At 37.6% G+C, this 15,449-nt stretch overlaps 1 protein-coding gene across 2 annotated transcripts in view; it reads left to right on the top strand.

Annotated features, from left to right (window-relative positions):
- GRID2 (glutamate ionotropic receptor delta type subunit 2) overlaps positions 1 to 15,449 on the top strand; it is a 781,090-nt gene that overhangs the window by 48,723 nt on the left and 716,918 nt on the right. Inside the window, exon 1 of one of the 2 annotated variants that reach the window (XM_072037035.1) lies at positions 2,743 to 2,855. The exons of the other annotated variant lie outside the window; for it this stretch is intronic. The gene's annotated coding sequence lies outside the window, so the exon portion shown is untranslated. Of the gene's footprint in view, positions 1 to 2,742; positions 2,856 to 15,449 lie in introns of those variants that run through there. 2 annotated transcript variants of the gene reach the window in all.

Below are 15,449 nucleotides of genomic sequence, written 5' to 3'. Positions count from 1 at the left end.
TTTTTTTTTTTTTTTTTTTAATCTGGCGACATACTCAATGTATCTACACTGAATTTCATCTACTGTTCTGTTGTATTTACTGGTTGCCCAGAGAAGTTGTGGATGCCCCATCCATGGAAGTGTTCAAGGCCAGGTTGGATGGTTGCTTTGAGCAACCCTGTCTGGTGGAAGGTGTTCCTTAGGAATTAGATGATCTTTAAGGTCCCTTCCAACCCCAACCATTCTATAATTCTGTGAGTGTCTGGTAGTCATCCTGTGTGGTGGTTTTACTCAGGTGGGCAGCTGAGCTCCCCCACACCACTCTCTCATACCCCCTCCTCAAAGGAAAAGGGGGAGAAAATACCATGAAATGAGCTCAAGGGTTTAGATAAAGGACAGAGAGATCACTCAACAATTACCATGATGGGCACAAAAGACTCAGATTATGGGGAAATTAGCAAAATTTATTGCCTATTACTAGTGAGCTACACAAGAGAGAAATAAAGGAAAAAAAAATCCCCGCATCCACCGTCTTCCACCTCCTCCCCCCAGGCAGCGCAGGGAAATAGGGCTGCGGTCAGTCTATAGCACTACTGCTCCGGTGCTCCGTCATGGTCATTCTCTTTGCTGCTCCAATGTGGGGTCCCTCCCACGGGATGTTGTCCTTCATGAACTGATCCTATGTGGGCTTCCCACAGGCAGCAGCTCTTCAAGAACTGCTCCCACATGGCTCTATACCACAGGGTCCATCCCCCAGGAGCAAACTGCTCCAGCATGAGTCCCCCACGGGTGGGCGGCAGCTTCCCCCAGGCCGCCTGCTCCTGCGTGGGCTCCTTTCCATGGGCTGCAGCTCCAGCCTGAAGCCTACTCCTGCGGGGGGTTCTCCATGGGCTGCAGGGGAACTGCTGCTGCGTGCCTGGAGCACCTCCTGCCCTCTTGCTGCACTGACCTTGGGGTCTGCAGGTCTGTTTCTCACTTCTCGCTCTCCCAGCTTCTGTTGTGCCACAGTTTTTCTATATTATTTTTTCCCCCTCTCTTAAATCTGCTCTCACAGAGGTACAACCAGCATTGCTATTGGCTTGGCTCTGGGCAGCAGTGGGTCCCTTTGGAGCCTGCTGAAACCGGCTCTTATCTAACATGGGGCAGCTTCTGGACTCTTCTCACAGAGGCCACCCCTGCAGTCTCCTGCTACCAAAACCTTGCCACGTAAACCCAATACATCCTCCTAAGTCATTTTTTCTGCAATTTGTCAGTCTGCCCTCATCCTTATTACCTTGAATAGCTTTGCATCATCAGCAACCTTTATCATCTTCCTGCTCAAATGCTTTTTCAGGTCACTTATAAATAAGTCAAGTACGCTAACATAAATACAGAACCCTGCCATATTCTGTTGCTAACCATCTACCATTGCGGAAACTGACTTTTATTTCTTAATTTTAATTATAAACAGTTTCTTAATTATAAGCTGATTATTTATTCTTTCCAGGATAAAGATACTTTTACCTCTTAAGTCATGACTATGTAACATTGGGATGTCAGGATGCCCGTCCACATCCTCCCTACCCAAATATAGGGAAAGCACCCAGGAACTCCTGAACGTGGAAGTCAGTTGAATGCAAGTATGGCCACAGCTTCCCCAGATTTGTCTTCCTCCTTCAAGAGGCATACAGGCATAGGGCTGTTTGACAGGTATCTCCAAATAGCCTAACCACATGATTTGCTTCCCCTTTTAACCTCCCCCTCAATTTCTTCTCTTTAATAATGCTTAATGCTTTCCAGATAGACACTGCTGCTTGCAAGCAACTTCCTAACAGCCAGCACAAGCCTATTTTTCCCTTTCCTTTCTTCAACTGCTTAGAACCTTTCAATTTTTCAAAATCACACTTTTTTTTTTTAATTTTTCATTTGCTAGTTGTTTTTTTTCTTTCCTTTTTTTTTTCTTTTCCAGTCTTTTGTACTATCCAGAATGATTTATAACCTCTTTAATTGTAGTAGTTGCATCTTCAGCTGGTCTTATCACTACCCTTCCCAATCAGCATGAGTTGTCCCTATTAGGATCTTATTGGTGACTATACCCTTAAATGAGAAATTTTGGTATTTTTGAAATTTTATCAGTGCAATAAATAATACTCTCATCAATGATGCCAATTAATGTTAGAGTCCAATACTCTCTGACCAGGTTCTTTTAAATGTTCCACACATGGACGTTGTAATGTTGAACATTAAATGTATTTACAATAGATATTTGAAGTTATATAAGATCTTCATTTAGAAAAGTGAAGCAGCAATGTACTGAAATCACTATACAAGCATAATATAACAAGTGAAAATTAAAGTAAGAGCACAGTATAAATGTGATTCCCATCAACTGTCTTGGTATGCTTTACCAGCATGATGCTGCATGTCTCCAGTCATGGGAAAGGAATAGGTCAGTTGAAGCCAGCTCAAATCTGCTGCTGTCTTCAAAATCACTTTGCTGGTTTTTATACTCTGTTGGGATGAACCATGTTCACTTATGCTGGTTTAGCTAGCTCAGGGAGATGTTCACACTCTTATTGAACTCAGGGAGAAATATTGATACCACCAGTTACCCATTTAATGACTGATAGCTGTTAATCTAAAAGAAAGACCACCCAACAGACCCTTTGTCAGCTTCTTTGCAACAGCTGTGGATGTTACACCCTTCATTATTTCCTGAACTTCCTGGGCACATCCCCTGGCCCATCTCCACTGAGACTTGTACTGTACAGGTCACTCACAGCCCCCTTGGAGAGGTCTGTAATGCTTGGGTATGTTCTGAATTATCTGTGTCCCTGACCTTTTTGGTGCCCCTCTTGTTCTCTCCCCAGACTTGTCAAGGCTTATTCTCCAGATAGGTAAGTATGAGAACCTCAACATAGCCTTTAACGTCTGTTTAATGACTTTCTATTTATTCACTCTTAAACTTTAATTATTAATTCTATTAGCACTTATTAAAGAATGTTTTATCCATTTTATACCTATACTTTTGTATATGTGTGTGTATATATATATATATATGTATATATATATATATATATATATAAAAACCCTTTGGTATCTTTATAAGTAAAATCTTCATACATTTTTGTATGCTCTTTTATATAAGCGTTTCATACTTATTTATGTAAGCCATATGATATCCTTTTCCAAGTACATAATATTTATTCAAGATGTCCAGTAGCTCATTCCCTTGTCTCTGTTAATTTACATAGTTTAGACAGCATTTTTTCAGGTTTAATCTTCTTAATTCTAGCTAATAAATATTAAAATTTCGAAAAGGCACAAAAGTTGATATTACTCTTCCCAGTCTACATCCAGAGCCGGATATAGTAGTGTATTCTATATTAGTATTTTGGCTGTTTCATCTTTGAGGTTTATAAAGGTTTTGGATGAATACAATGTAGTCTGGATTATTGTTATTTATTATGCTTATTTATACTACTGTACATCTCCACAGCCACTTCACTTTCAGATTCCATGATCTTTGTTTCCACCCTTCTCTCTCTCTCGCCACCCCCCCAAAAAAAAGGGGGGGGGGGGCCTTCTGCTATGGAAATTTACATTTTTTGACAAAAAAAAACCAAAAACACACTGATTCATAGAACTCATTTTCATTTACTACAATGATCATGTTTTCTCTGAGTGCTCCCTTTTATTCTGTGCTTGTCAGTTGTCCCAGAGATAGGACCTGGAGGGACTTGACTTTTTCTGGTTGGTTCCTGATTTTGCTGGAAGAAGAATCTAGTACCAGTTTTGATTCAGGTAGTTCAAATGCAGATGTTGGCCTGTTGATTATATCATCTGTTGCTCAGTCTCCTAGAATTCATGATCCTTTCTAATTTTTTCAATGAGATACATCTTTAGCTGTTCGAAGAATGCTGTCTTATTTCTCACAGCTTTTTTTTTACTTGTCAGAAATAGTGATATCTCTTGGTGCTATACTTCAGAGATGACATTTTTAGTAGTTTCAGTAGCATCTACAAGATTTGACTTACAGATAGTTAAGCTCCTCATATGTATTCCTTTTAGCTTCTTTTTATTAACTTCTTTAATTTTATGTAGTTATATTTTTGAATATGAACTCCAGCAGATTTTTTTGGACTTAATTGCTCTTGAAGGGATGTTGAATCTAAGACCAAGTGCTCTTGAAGGGATGTTGAATCTAAGACCAAGTGATCTTCTGGTCACTATTTCAAAATAGTGCTTTCTCCGTTATGGCTGTATCTTATACATGGGAGTATCTTTCATGTGCAAGGATCTGGGGGTGCTGGTTGACTGTTGACTGAACATGAGCTGACAATGTGCCAGCTGGCCAAAAAGACCAATGCCATACTGGCCTGCATCAGAAATAGCATAGCCAGCGCGATTGAGGAAATGATTTTCCCTCTGTAATCGGCACTGGTGAGAACACACCTCAAGTTCAGTTTTGGGTTCCTCACTACAAGAAAGAGAGTGAGTTGCTGGAACACGTTCAGAAAAGAGCAGTGAAGCTGGTGAAGGGACTAGAAAACAAGAGCTCTAAGGAGTGGTTGAGGGAAGTGGGACTACTTAGTCTTAAGAAAAGGAGGCTGACAGAAGACCTTATTGCTCTCTACAGTTACCTAAAAGGAGGTAGCAAGGTGGGTGTCAGCCTCTTTTTTAAGGTGATAAGTGACAGGATGGAAGAAAATGTCTTCAAGTTGCACCAAGGGAGGTTTAGATTGGATTATCAGCATCTACATTAATAAAGAATGTAACTGTATAGGGGATACATCATTTCCACAACCATGGGTAATGATCCCCTGAAAAGTGAACTTGAACTGCAATGGTGGTCACTGTTTGGACTTTAAGTTCAGTAGTGTATACGTGTGCAGTGTGGGGAAGGAGAAAAGCTGTTCATATTTCAAAGAAAAAGAAATCTGAGTACTGACATTTTACAAAAGATAAATATGTAGAATTTGCATGTATCTGTTCTTTAACTTCTAAAATGTGTTTTCTTTGACATCTTTGTCATGTGATGGGTGGAAGTAAAAAATAGAGTAAGAAAAGTATACCTGATCAGAATAGTTGTCAACTTACAGGTTTATGTGAGAAGAGAATGTACAGTTCAGAGTTTTATCCTGGTGTCATGGCAATCTGAAATATGACATACTGCACAATCAAAAGTGCTTAATCTTGCTCTATCAATAGATGACAAAAAAATTGACAGTAGATGGAGGCAGATGGGAGAAATCAGTGAACTACATGAGGAAAAAAAGGCAACAAACACAAACAAAACAAAAACTGTCAGCGCCTGGCCAAATGATGAAGAGCTGTAAAACGTTCATATATTAAACTTCAACTAAATATTTCTAGATGGAAGATAATTCTAAAATTCACATTTATTTTACATTATGGAATGCAAAATAAGAAGAATGTATGGCTATTTTATATAGGGTGGGAAAACTGCAACACTCCTTCCTTTCTAACTTTATTTTTGAACAGACTAATTGTTACAAGAGTGTAAGGAAAGGCAGAGATTTTGCTGGAACAGATTTTTGGAAGTTCAGAGACAATTGTTTAAAAATGTTTTCTTGTTATATTTTTGTAATATTTTTAAACAAGTATTTATTTTTGTTTCTTACACCATTTAGAGAGAGTGGGCATTTGCTTTTGGCCACAGTTAAGAGAAGAGAGTGGTTAGAAACCAGTCTACCTAATTTTCTTTTATATTCTAGTAGTGTGTCACTTCCCCTTCTCAAAAGAGCGGGGTGGGGTGGGAGGGATGGGGGGGAAGGTGCATGTCCTTCACCTAAGGACAGGGAGATCTCATTATATAGTTGTCTTATGTAATTATATACCTAGTTTTCCTTTTATTCTTATATCATGTGCTAAAAAAGTCCTGATTTATCAGGTTTTATGCTGTTATTTCACATGCTGATTAAGTGATGTGATTTCACTGCTGCAATAACGATGATACTGCAGGATATACAAATGAGCTCATTGAGTTGATCGTGTGTTATTTGAGCTCAGAATGAGCAGTTTTAATAGGTCTTTCCCAGTTCTATTCCCAGTTAATCTAAGAATGACCAGAACAAAACATATTTTTGTAATGTATCTTCAAGTAGGCCCTTCAAAATCTCTTACACAATAAAGCAAAACGAAGGTAGAAATTCAGTTTCACATACTCAGTCCACAAGTACATTTTGCCCAAGGTGATGGAAGATACATCTTTAGATATGTCAGAAACACTGTTCTTATTCTCATGCAATTTTGAAAGCATTTAAGAAATATTTTTTAAGCATGTGTGTATTCAGAACTGAACATGAAAGCACAAGACTTGAAAAAGAGCAGTCACCTTTATCTAAAAGAATAGTGGAGAAACATTAACAGTGTGACAGGACTACGTAAAAAAAAGGGCCAGTTATATTGGGCTTATGTGGGAAGGTTTTATTATTGGGGCTCTGCTCTGTGAGAAGAGTCAGAAGCCGCCCCATGTCTGGTAATAGCCAGTTCCAGCTGACTCCAAAAGGCATCTGCTGCTGGTCAAAGCTGTGACAGTGAGTGATGCTGGTTGAGCCTCTGTGAGGCTTCATATTGAAGAAAGGAGAGAGAAAAAAAAAAAAAAAACCTGCTATGGGAAAGAGAAGTTGTTGCCCTGCAGCTCACGAAGAAGATCATGTTGGAGCAGGCTTTCTTCCTGCAGCCAGAGGTGTACCATGGCAGGACACTGCAGCCCATGGTGGAGCAGGTGGATGTAGCCTAAAGGAGGTTGTAGCCCATGGAGAGCCCATGAAGAAACAGACGCTGGGGCAGAGCTGCAGCCCCTGGAGAGGAGCTCACGGCGGAGGAGGAGGTCTGGAGAGAGCTGCTGCTCATGGGTATCCCATGCTAGAGTAGTCTACTCCTGGAGGATGGACCCATAGTGGAGCAGTTCTTGAACTGCAGTCTGTGAGAACCCACACAAGATCAGTTTGGGAAAGACTGCATCCTGTGGGAGGGACCACATGCTGGAGCAGGGGAAGAGAGTGAAGATCATAGGAACAGAGAATCATTTAGGTTGGAAAAGACCTTTAAGATTATCAGTTACAACTGTTAACCTAGCGCTACCAAGTCTACCACTAAACTATGTCCTTAAGCACCGTATCTACACATCTTTCAAATACCTACATGGATGGTGATTCAACTACTTCCCTGGGCAACCTGTTCCAATACCTCATAACCCTTTCATTGAAGAAATTTTTCCTAATATCTAACATAAACTTCCCCTGGCACAACTTGAGGCCATTCACTTTTGTCCTGTCACTTGTTACTTGGGAGAAGAGACTATCCCCTCTCCCTGCCACAACCTCCTTTGAGGTAGTTGTAGAGAGAGATACAGTCTCCCCTGAGCCTCCTTTTCTCTAGGCTAAATGAAATGAAAGCTTCTCATGTAAGCTTAGGATATCTGAAGAAGTGATGTCTTCCTAAAGCAAAATTCTGCTCTGCTTCTCCAGAAAGAGTTTCACAACTCTGTTATTTCAGCGAACACCATGAAACTGCAAGTAACTCTGTATGTTAACACTTCAGATCATTCAGATTTGCCTAAAAACAAAACAAAGCAAAACAAAACAAACAAACAAAAAAAACCCACACCAACACACCAGGCATTTTCCAAATCTTTGCAAGAATTATGTATTTAAGGAGGAAATTACTTTGTGGGGAAGGTATTAAAAAGGTTGCCTGACTGTGGCATACTTAAGAAGTTTTAATTAGGCATGGCATTAATATCTGGAGAAAGTTTAAAGTCTAGACGTACACCCAAGTGAACGAGTGAGTTTTCAAGTATGTGTTTAAAAGAATGGAAAGTAAAAATACATTATGTGATAATTAAAGAAAATTTATGTGGTCAAGAGACACCACAAATTGATAGTTCTCAATGAAAGAATACTTCAATTGAAAGAGAACAGAATGTCTGAAAGAGGACAAATGATGTGCAGTCTGATATCTCTAAATTGTTAAAATGCTACATTAGCAAAATATGGATCCTAATAATTGTCATAACGTAATTGTAACTGTTCTTGTTGATCAAAGTAGCCTTGCCAGACATAAGAGACAAATCTAAAACATACATTTAAAAAAAGTTAGATATCATTTATCAGATTCTATTTATTTGAAGGTATGATCAATAGGTACGTATCATTATTAAATCTGAATGAAATATAAATTGACATATTAGAAATAAATTTAAAAGTAATATTTTTGATCGTTTTCATCAAATTTTTCCCATCTCAACCTACCATAAAGAACCTGCTTTTAGCAGGGGGTTGACCTCAATTATCTCCAGAGGTCCATTTGAATCTGTATGATTCTGTGAACTCTCTCTTAAAAGTGTTCTCAAGCATTTTTGGACCTGTGCTCCATCTTTATTTTTGATGCTCAGTTGCTATTGACCAGGAGTATATTTGTGTTTCAGCCAAAATTATGAGCTTATGTTCACTGAAGCAAGTATAAGATGAACTCAGCAAATTTTAATCTAATGACAGGGAAAGCCTCCAGGAAAATTTCTAGGTTGAGAAAAAGAGACCTGGGGTAGAACTCATACGCTATCTATTTGCTGTTTGAATTATATTGTTCATTTACTATAACCATGATCATTAACTTTACTGATATGAAAGAACAGCTAACATGAGACGTTTCTTTTAGAAAAGGGAAATAAGTTAAGAGTATCTCACTGCCTTTCAATATACACCATACACCTTTCCAGGATGCAAAGAACAAGTCCTGGATTTCTTACTACCATCCTTCTCTTTCTGACTAATGAAAATAGTTGGTTGATGCTGTAAAGAGGGGTAGTGTAATTTTGCAGCTCAAATAAAAACAGGAATGTTTCTAGGAATTCATTAAGGTTTAAAATAAAAAAAATGTAATCTTTCCTTGCATGGGAGATCAAATTCAGACATTTTTCATACAGTTAAAGCAAACTAGATTTTGACAAAAACTCGTTTGACCGATGAAATATATGTATATATAAATTACAACTAAAACCATTTATTGACTTGTGAAATGTTAACGCTCTTAACTTCATATTATAGAAGTCTCTACTTTTAATTTAGTATTTCCGGGGTGTGTAAGACAGGCATACCTCCCTTCCCCCCCCCCCCCCCCCATACTTATAGAATTATAAGAGAAAAAAGAGAACACTTTACTGCTGCTATCACAGGCTGCAACTTTACTCTTCTGCTTCTTTAGTTCAAAATGATATAAATTTGTATTTTTATTTTGGGTTCTTTGTTTGGGAGGTTTTGGTGGCATCTCAAAATTCATTGGGTCTTTCAAGGTACTTGCAGACCTATAAAGGAAAGAACCTTTTTCCAGTTTTCTAGCCAGTCAGTGCAACATTTTGTCATTGAAATTTCAAGGCATCAAGCATACAAACCAAACTACTATTAATGTTACTCTAAGCAAGAACTGAAAGCTTCTTCCACATGAAGAGAAGCACCACAGTTAATTTCAAAGCCAGTTACAAATTCTGCTTCTATAATATAGACTGTGTACAATAAATGTGCAGGTAACATTACCTTAACATCAGAACTTTGCTAGGGTTCAGCTCTGGGGCCCCCTGCACAAAAAGGACATGGGCATAATAGAACGAGTCCAGAGGAGGGCCACAAAGATGATCAAAGGGCTGGAGCACCTCTCCTGTGAATGCTAACGGAATTGCAGTTTTTCAGCCTGGAGAAGAGGCTCTGGGGAGACCTTATGGGAGACCTTCCAATGCCAAAGTGGGTCTCCAAGAAAGCTGGAGGGGTACTCTATCAGGGAGTGTAGTGATAGGACAAGAGGTAATGACTGTAAAATAAAAGGGAGGAGATTTAGATTAGACACTTGGAAGAAATTATTGATTCAGAGTGAGGCAGATCTACTGGATCAGGCTGCCCAGAGAAGCTGTGGATGCCCCATCGCTGGAGGTGTTCAAGACTAGGCTGGATGTGGCTTTGGGCAACCTGGTCTGGTGGGAGGTGTCCCTGCCCATGGCAGGGGGTTGGAACTGGATGGTCTTTAAGGTCCTTTCCAATCCAAACTATTCTATGATTCTGTGAAATATATGCAGATATTTGCCTATCAACTGTGGACACTTCTTTGCCTCCTTTTTAACTTTGTTCCAGAATCAAATGATGAAAGATGACATACTTTGAAAGCAAATTATCTGGAGGCTTGTGAATTTATTTGAAGTTTCCTAATCTCACAGACAAACCTCAGTGAAATAAATTATTTTCTTTTTTACATCACTTTATTGTCTGCTATGTACTGTTAGGATAAAATAATAATAATAATATATATATATTTTTTAAAAATAGTTTACTGTGCTGAGCAGGCACCGTTAAAAATAGCACAGAAACCGATTTGACATAGATAATTGTCACATACAGTATATATCATGGGCTCCGAGACAATGTGGACTACAACTGCTCACCAGAAATCATCAAGCAGAATGTTTCCCTGAAAACTGGAGGGGTAAAGGTCTCCTGTGTGACAGGTTAAGGTGTATCATAAATGTCTCTAATCAGATGAGATTTTTTTCCCCTTACTTGGGCCTTGATGCATGTTTTAGAAATGTGTGTGGGAAGGTTCAGTTACATGAAGAAGCATATGCAAAAAAATATTTTGGTTAAAAATCCAACTACTCAGAGTTGTCTAATGACCAATGAGTGTTGCTAGCATTTTAAATTTTACTTTGATTTTTTTTTTTCTTCTTCCAATAACACAGTATTAGCTCTGGCCTTGACGCTATTTTTTATTTTTTTCCTATATAAAGATTTTTTTTTCAGGCTGACTTCTAACAAGGGTTGAGGGTTGATACTGTGCAAACAGGGAAGAGCAATAGTGAGTGTTACCTGTTGTTAAATACTGACCCCGTTTCTCTGTCTCATTGACAATTTCCCTCCAGCAAAGCTTTCTTGTCCCTCCTCTAGATGTACTAAAAGGAACTGAAACAAAGGGTTAGTGACTGTATATAAGGCTGGAGTTCAGGATATCTGTATGATAAATGTTGGCTTTCCTTTGAATATCTATGACCTGCTGTGGGTGCACTGAGTTAGGGATTGGGTCTTGTATTTCTATTGACTTCTTTTTATTTTATTTTTTCAACAGGGATAGGTGCATATCTTTGCCTTTTGCACTATGTCCCTCAGCACTTTTAAAACCCAAGATGAAAATGCAGGACAATTTCAATGTCACTTTTCTATGGGTACTCCAATGTAGTACTTAAAATAAAGAAATAAATGAATAAAAAGTGTAGCTATTTTGTAATATGCATGGATTTCACAGATATTTTCAAAATTTTAAAATCAGTGTTCTTCCTGTAATTAATCTTACCAAGTGCATCCTCAACCAAAAAAAGGAGAAGGAAGTAGGATGAAAGAAAAAAAGAAAAAGAATGGCATCTCAGAATAACCACTATTTCCACAGGGCCATTCACTGTAGAAGTAGAAGGTCCAAATTAAATCATATGCAAGAACAGCCTAAGCACAGAGTCAATCTTCTTTAGCTAGAGAATTATTTATAGAAAGTGGGACAGCTCTGTCAGGAGAAGCTCAGGTGCAATGTATAAATCGCTCTATCTATGAGTACTTCTGAGCATCTTGCATTGCATTTTCACCCTCTCCATGTTGGGCTCTATTCCAGTGAGATCTAGGTGTGTACAGAGCCTCTGTCCTGCCAGTGATTTGGTTATCTAGGGAGGTAAAAGTTTCTCTTCTGGCCAAGGAATCATGACCTGAAAGCTCTGAGCACCATTCAAACAGACTGTATTTATAGTTTAATAATTATGGGACTCTCCTGATGTATAGAGTTACATGTTCCAGCTACTCCTCTGTCTTAGAGCTTAATTTGTGATGATGATACCGCTGCTTTTTTTCCTTTTTTTTTTTTTTTTTTTTCCTTCAGTGTGTGTGTGTGCCTTGATTCTGTTTTGTTGGTTTTTGGAGAGAAATGTATTGTGCAAAATTGTGGTTTGAACTTGCAGGTTTTGCTTTTCTTTTTTCTTTTTATTTTTTATTTCCTTTTTTTTTTTTTTTTTTAATTAAATTGATGGCAAAACTCCAACCACCTATTCAAATGTTCTTGGGTGAGTTCCAATGTATTTTCTAATACCACAGGAAACTGAGATTGGGATTCAAAAATTAATCAGTTGGTTTAGTACTATTTTCTGTAGGATTTATAGGAGTCCCTACCTGCCTCAGCCCTTATAGACATTCCTGTGTGGTTTTATACATGGGTCTGTTTGACACTTGTCATCCAGAAGAAGGCTAATGGATTTTTCTTTTGGTGATGGTGGTGGAAAATAAATAAATAAATAAATAAATAAAAGCATACTACCATATATGAAAGTAGTCTTACTGCCTCTGGACTCTTTTATGATAAACCCATAGAGGCTTCTTTTTCTTTCTTTTTTTTTTTTTTTTTAAATGTGGCTTTCTAGCAAATGGGAGGGGGTGTCATTTCTTCATTTCTTCTCATCTGAGTAGACCCCACAATTAATTTATTACTTCATGCTACTAAACTTTGATTTCTTATAGTGAAATAATTCTAATTTCATACACAGCTTGATAGAAGACAGCTAATTAGGCTAAACTGTTTAGTTCATTAATTGATTTCTGAATTCACTTTTCCGTGCTGGAGTCTGTGTTTGCCTGTGTAACCTTTTTAATGACCATACTTTAGTTCAAGCCCAAGTTTGACTGCATCTTGCGATGTTGCTCTCTTTTGTGAATGAGCGGCTGCTTGTTTTGATTTGCAGTGAGTTTGAAACCAGATTTCTTTCTACAGGGTACTATGCCTGGAAGTTTCACGCAAAGTTGGAGGTAGAAGAATCTCTCTGACAATATGTTTATTAAAGTTGCCTATGTTCTGCCATCTACTAAAGTATTTATATATTTTTTTCCACTTAATGTTAATTGCCAAAAAGGAGGCATGGCAGATCCTATGGAGTAATGATTTTTTATGCTTCTTTTTGGTAGAAACAACAGTAAAATAAAATAAATAAATAATGCAGAGTAAACTATGCTGAGATCATTATGCCAGGGAACTGATAGAGAAATCTTATGTAAATAAACTCCACCTCTGCGGAGTTTTATTTGTGTGTTCTGGTTTCTGTTTATGGGAAAAGCCTCTGATCTCACTGAAACTCTCTGAAACAGAAAGCTGAGCTTTGATTTTGTTGAGACTTTCACATGTTGAGTCATATTAATGTTAATACAAGATATGGATATCTTCTGGATAGGTTCACAGTTTTAAATTCCCGTGGTCATTTCCTGCTTTCCAGTTTGTGTCAATATTCACCCATCAAAAATGTTTGAAATGCGATTTAATGTAACTGTTATTTCCCCCTCACTGGTTGCTTCCCGTGTTAGTACAAAATTTACTTTGCAAGAGTAGCAGTTGAAAATCTGGAACTGCAGCTCATTGATTAACTTGGATAAGTCTAGGTCCACAGTCTGATGTCCATACCACTACCAGCCATGCTTTGCTCCTAAAGCAATTCCACTACACTTTTCTACAATTACTTGAAGAGTAATCTATATTAAAATACCAAGACTCTATTTTGTTGCTTAAATGCATTGCCATGTTGGTATGCGTGTAAGAGAGTAAAAGCAGGAAATAACAGGGTATTTACAGCAGACCCTCCAAGAAAGAGAAGTTACTGAACCTGAACAACTTTGTTCGTAGCCAACTGTACAGCCCAGTCAGAGCCACAGGTACTCAAGCTAAATGGTTTACAGCTTTTGAAATTAGAGGCTCATCTCCACAGAAGTCCTTTCAGATTTGTGCATTTTAAAACATGTAGTTGCTTATCTACAAGAATAATATATATGTGTGCTGTGTTTCACTACTTGGAGAACTTTATTAAAGTACTTAGAGTGGGTTTTTGTTTTTTTGTGAGGTGCATAAAATGCTCAGATTTTTCTTTCATATATCTTGCTAAGCGTTCAAATTATGTTGTTATATTGCAAAATATGAAAGAACTTCTTTGATTAAACAGCTTATTTTTTATTATTTGTATTAAACATATCTTCTTTTCCTGAAGGTTAAAATGAGGCTTTATGGAGTAACCTTGTGTGTGAGTGGCTATGCTCTTAATAGCTGTGATGTAAAAAGCATCCAGTGCAAGTAAGATTTAAAAGGGCTTAATTGTTGCTACCACTTGACTTTTCAGAATAGACTACAAACTTGAAAGGCAAAGAACAGCAAAATGGGGCACTTTGTCATTGTCCCTGGTGGTGAAATGGTTCTCAACATTTCACCCAGCAGGTGGGTGCTCTGAAATATCATGTACTTCACTGATCACCTAGTTGTATTCTAACCATTCACTTATTTTCAGTGACTTAAGTTGGTGAAAAAGACAGAGACCCGAAAATAGACATTAAAGAGGAAAACTGCAAAGAAATTAAAGAACATGGAGATGAGTAATAGTTGGAAAGCTTGCAACGTAAATAGATGGTGTAGATTTTTTTTTATCTGTGATGTGGATTATGCAGGAACATTCAATATCTCTAGTCATCCAAAACACATTTTAGAGTCATGATAATAGGAATAATTTCAATTTATCAGTGTGACTTAGCTAATGTGAAGCAAATGTTTAACAGAGTTGAAATAGAAAATACATCTTTTTTCTCTTCAAAATTCACGTGTTAGTAATCTGAAACGAATGAAGTAGGTTTCACGGAAAAAGTAGGTCATAATAGGAAGATAATTTGGCTTTGTTTGTGTTTCCTTTTTCCATCCAATAAGGTTTTATTTGAATTTTATGTTTTCAAGAGTCTCTTTGAGAAGTAGTCTTTCTGACTGGCTTTGTATGAGTTGTGTGGCCTTTCCAGTCCTGTTGGGATGGTTATACAGGGTAAATATTATGTGAAAAACACTTCAAGAAGCCAGGGCCAACTGAGAAAAAATGGGTTGTTTATTTTAAATTTAGGTACTGTAAGGACAAAATAGAATTATCTTAAAAATCACCACAAATAATTTATCGTGTAAGTTAGGTACTTTCTTTCTTGCCCTGTCATCAGATCTAATGGCTCTTTCTTAATTTATGACAGAAATACTGTGGAATAAGGTAAATGCCAACTATAATGATGCTGTTTGTTATGATGAAAACACCGAGAAAAGGAAATTATGTTTAATGCATCAAAGCAAGAAATTTCAAATAGGTTATTTCAGCTGTCTTGATTTATAACTGAAAATAACATTGTGGAAACATGCATCATAAAAAATAGTTAAAAGACTGTTAGATTTGGAAATGTTTCTCCCATAAATAGACATACAAATCTTTCAGAGACTATTAAACATACTAATATCCCACCATGTAATGACCAATTAGTACTTCCTGGCATAAAGAAATGTATGACTTTTCACATAAAAAGTAGTGATTTATACAGTTCTCTCATTGAGCAGTTATGTTTACCTACTTGGCTCTTGATTTGGTTCAGGTAACTTATTTTTTGTTGGGAAAA

This window comes from Anas platyrhynchos, chromosome 4 (genome assembly GCF_047663525.1).
Source record: "Anas platyrhynchos isolate ZD024472 breed Pekin duck chromosome 4, IASCAAS_PekinDuck_T2T, whole genome shotgun sequence".
NCBI lineage: Eukaryota > Metazoa > Chordata > Aves > Anseriformes > Anatidae > Anas > Anas platyrhynchos.
The sequence above is the reverse complement of the archived record's forward strand: the minus strand, read 5'-3'. Positions and strand labels throughout refer to the sequence as shown.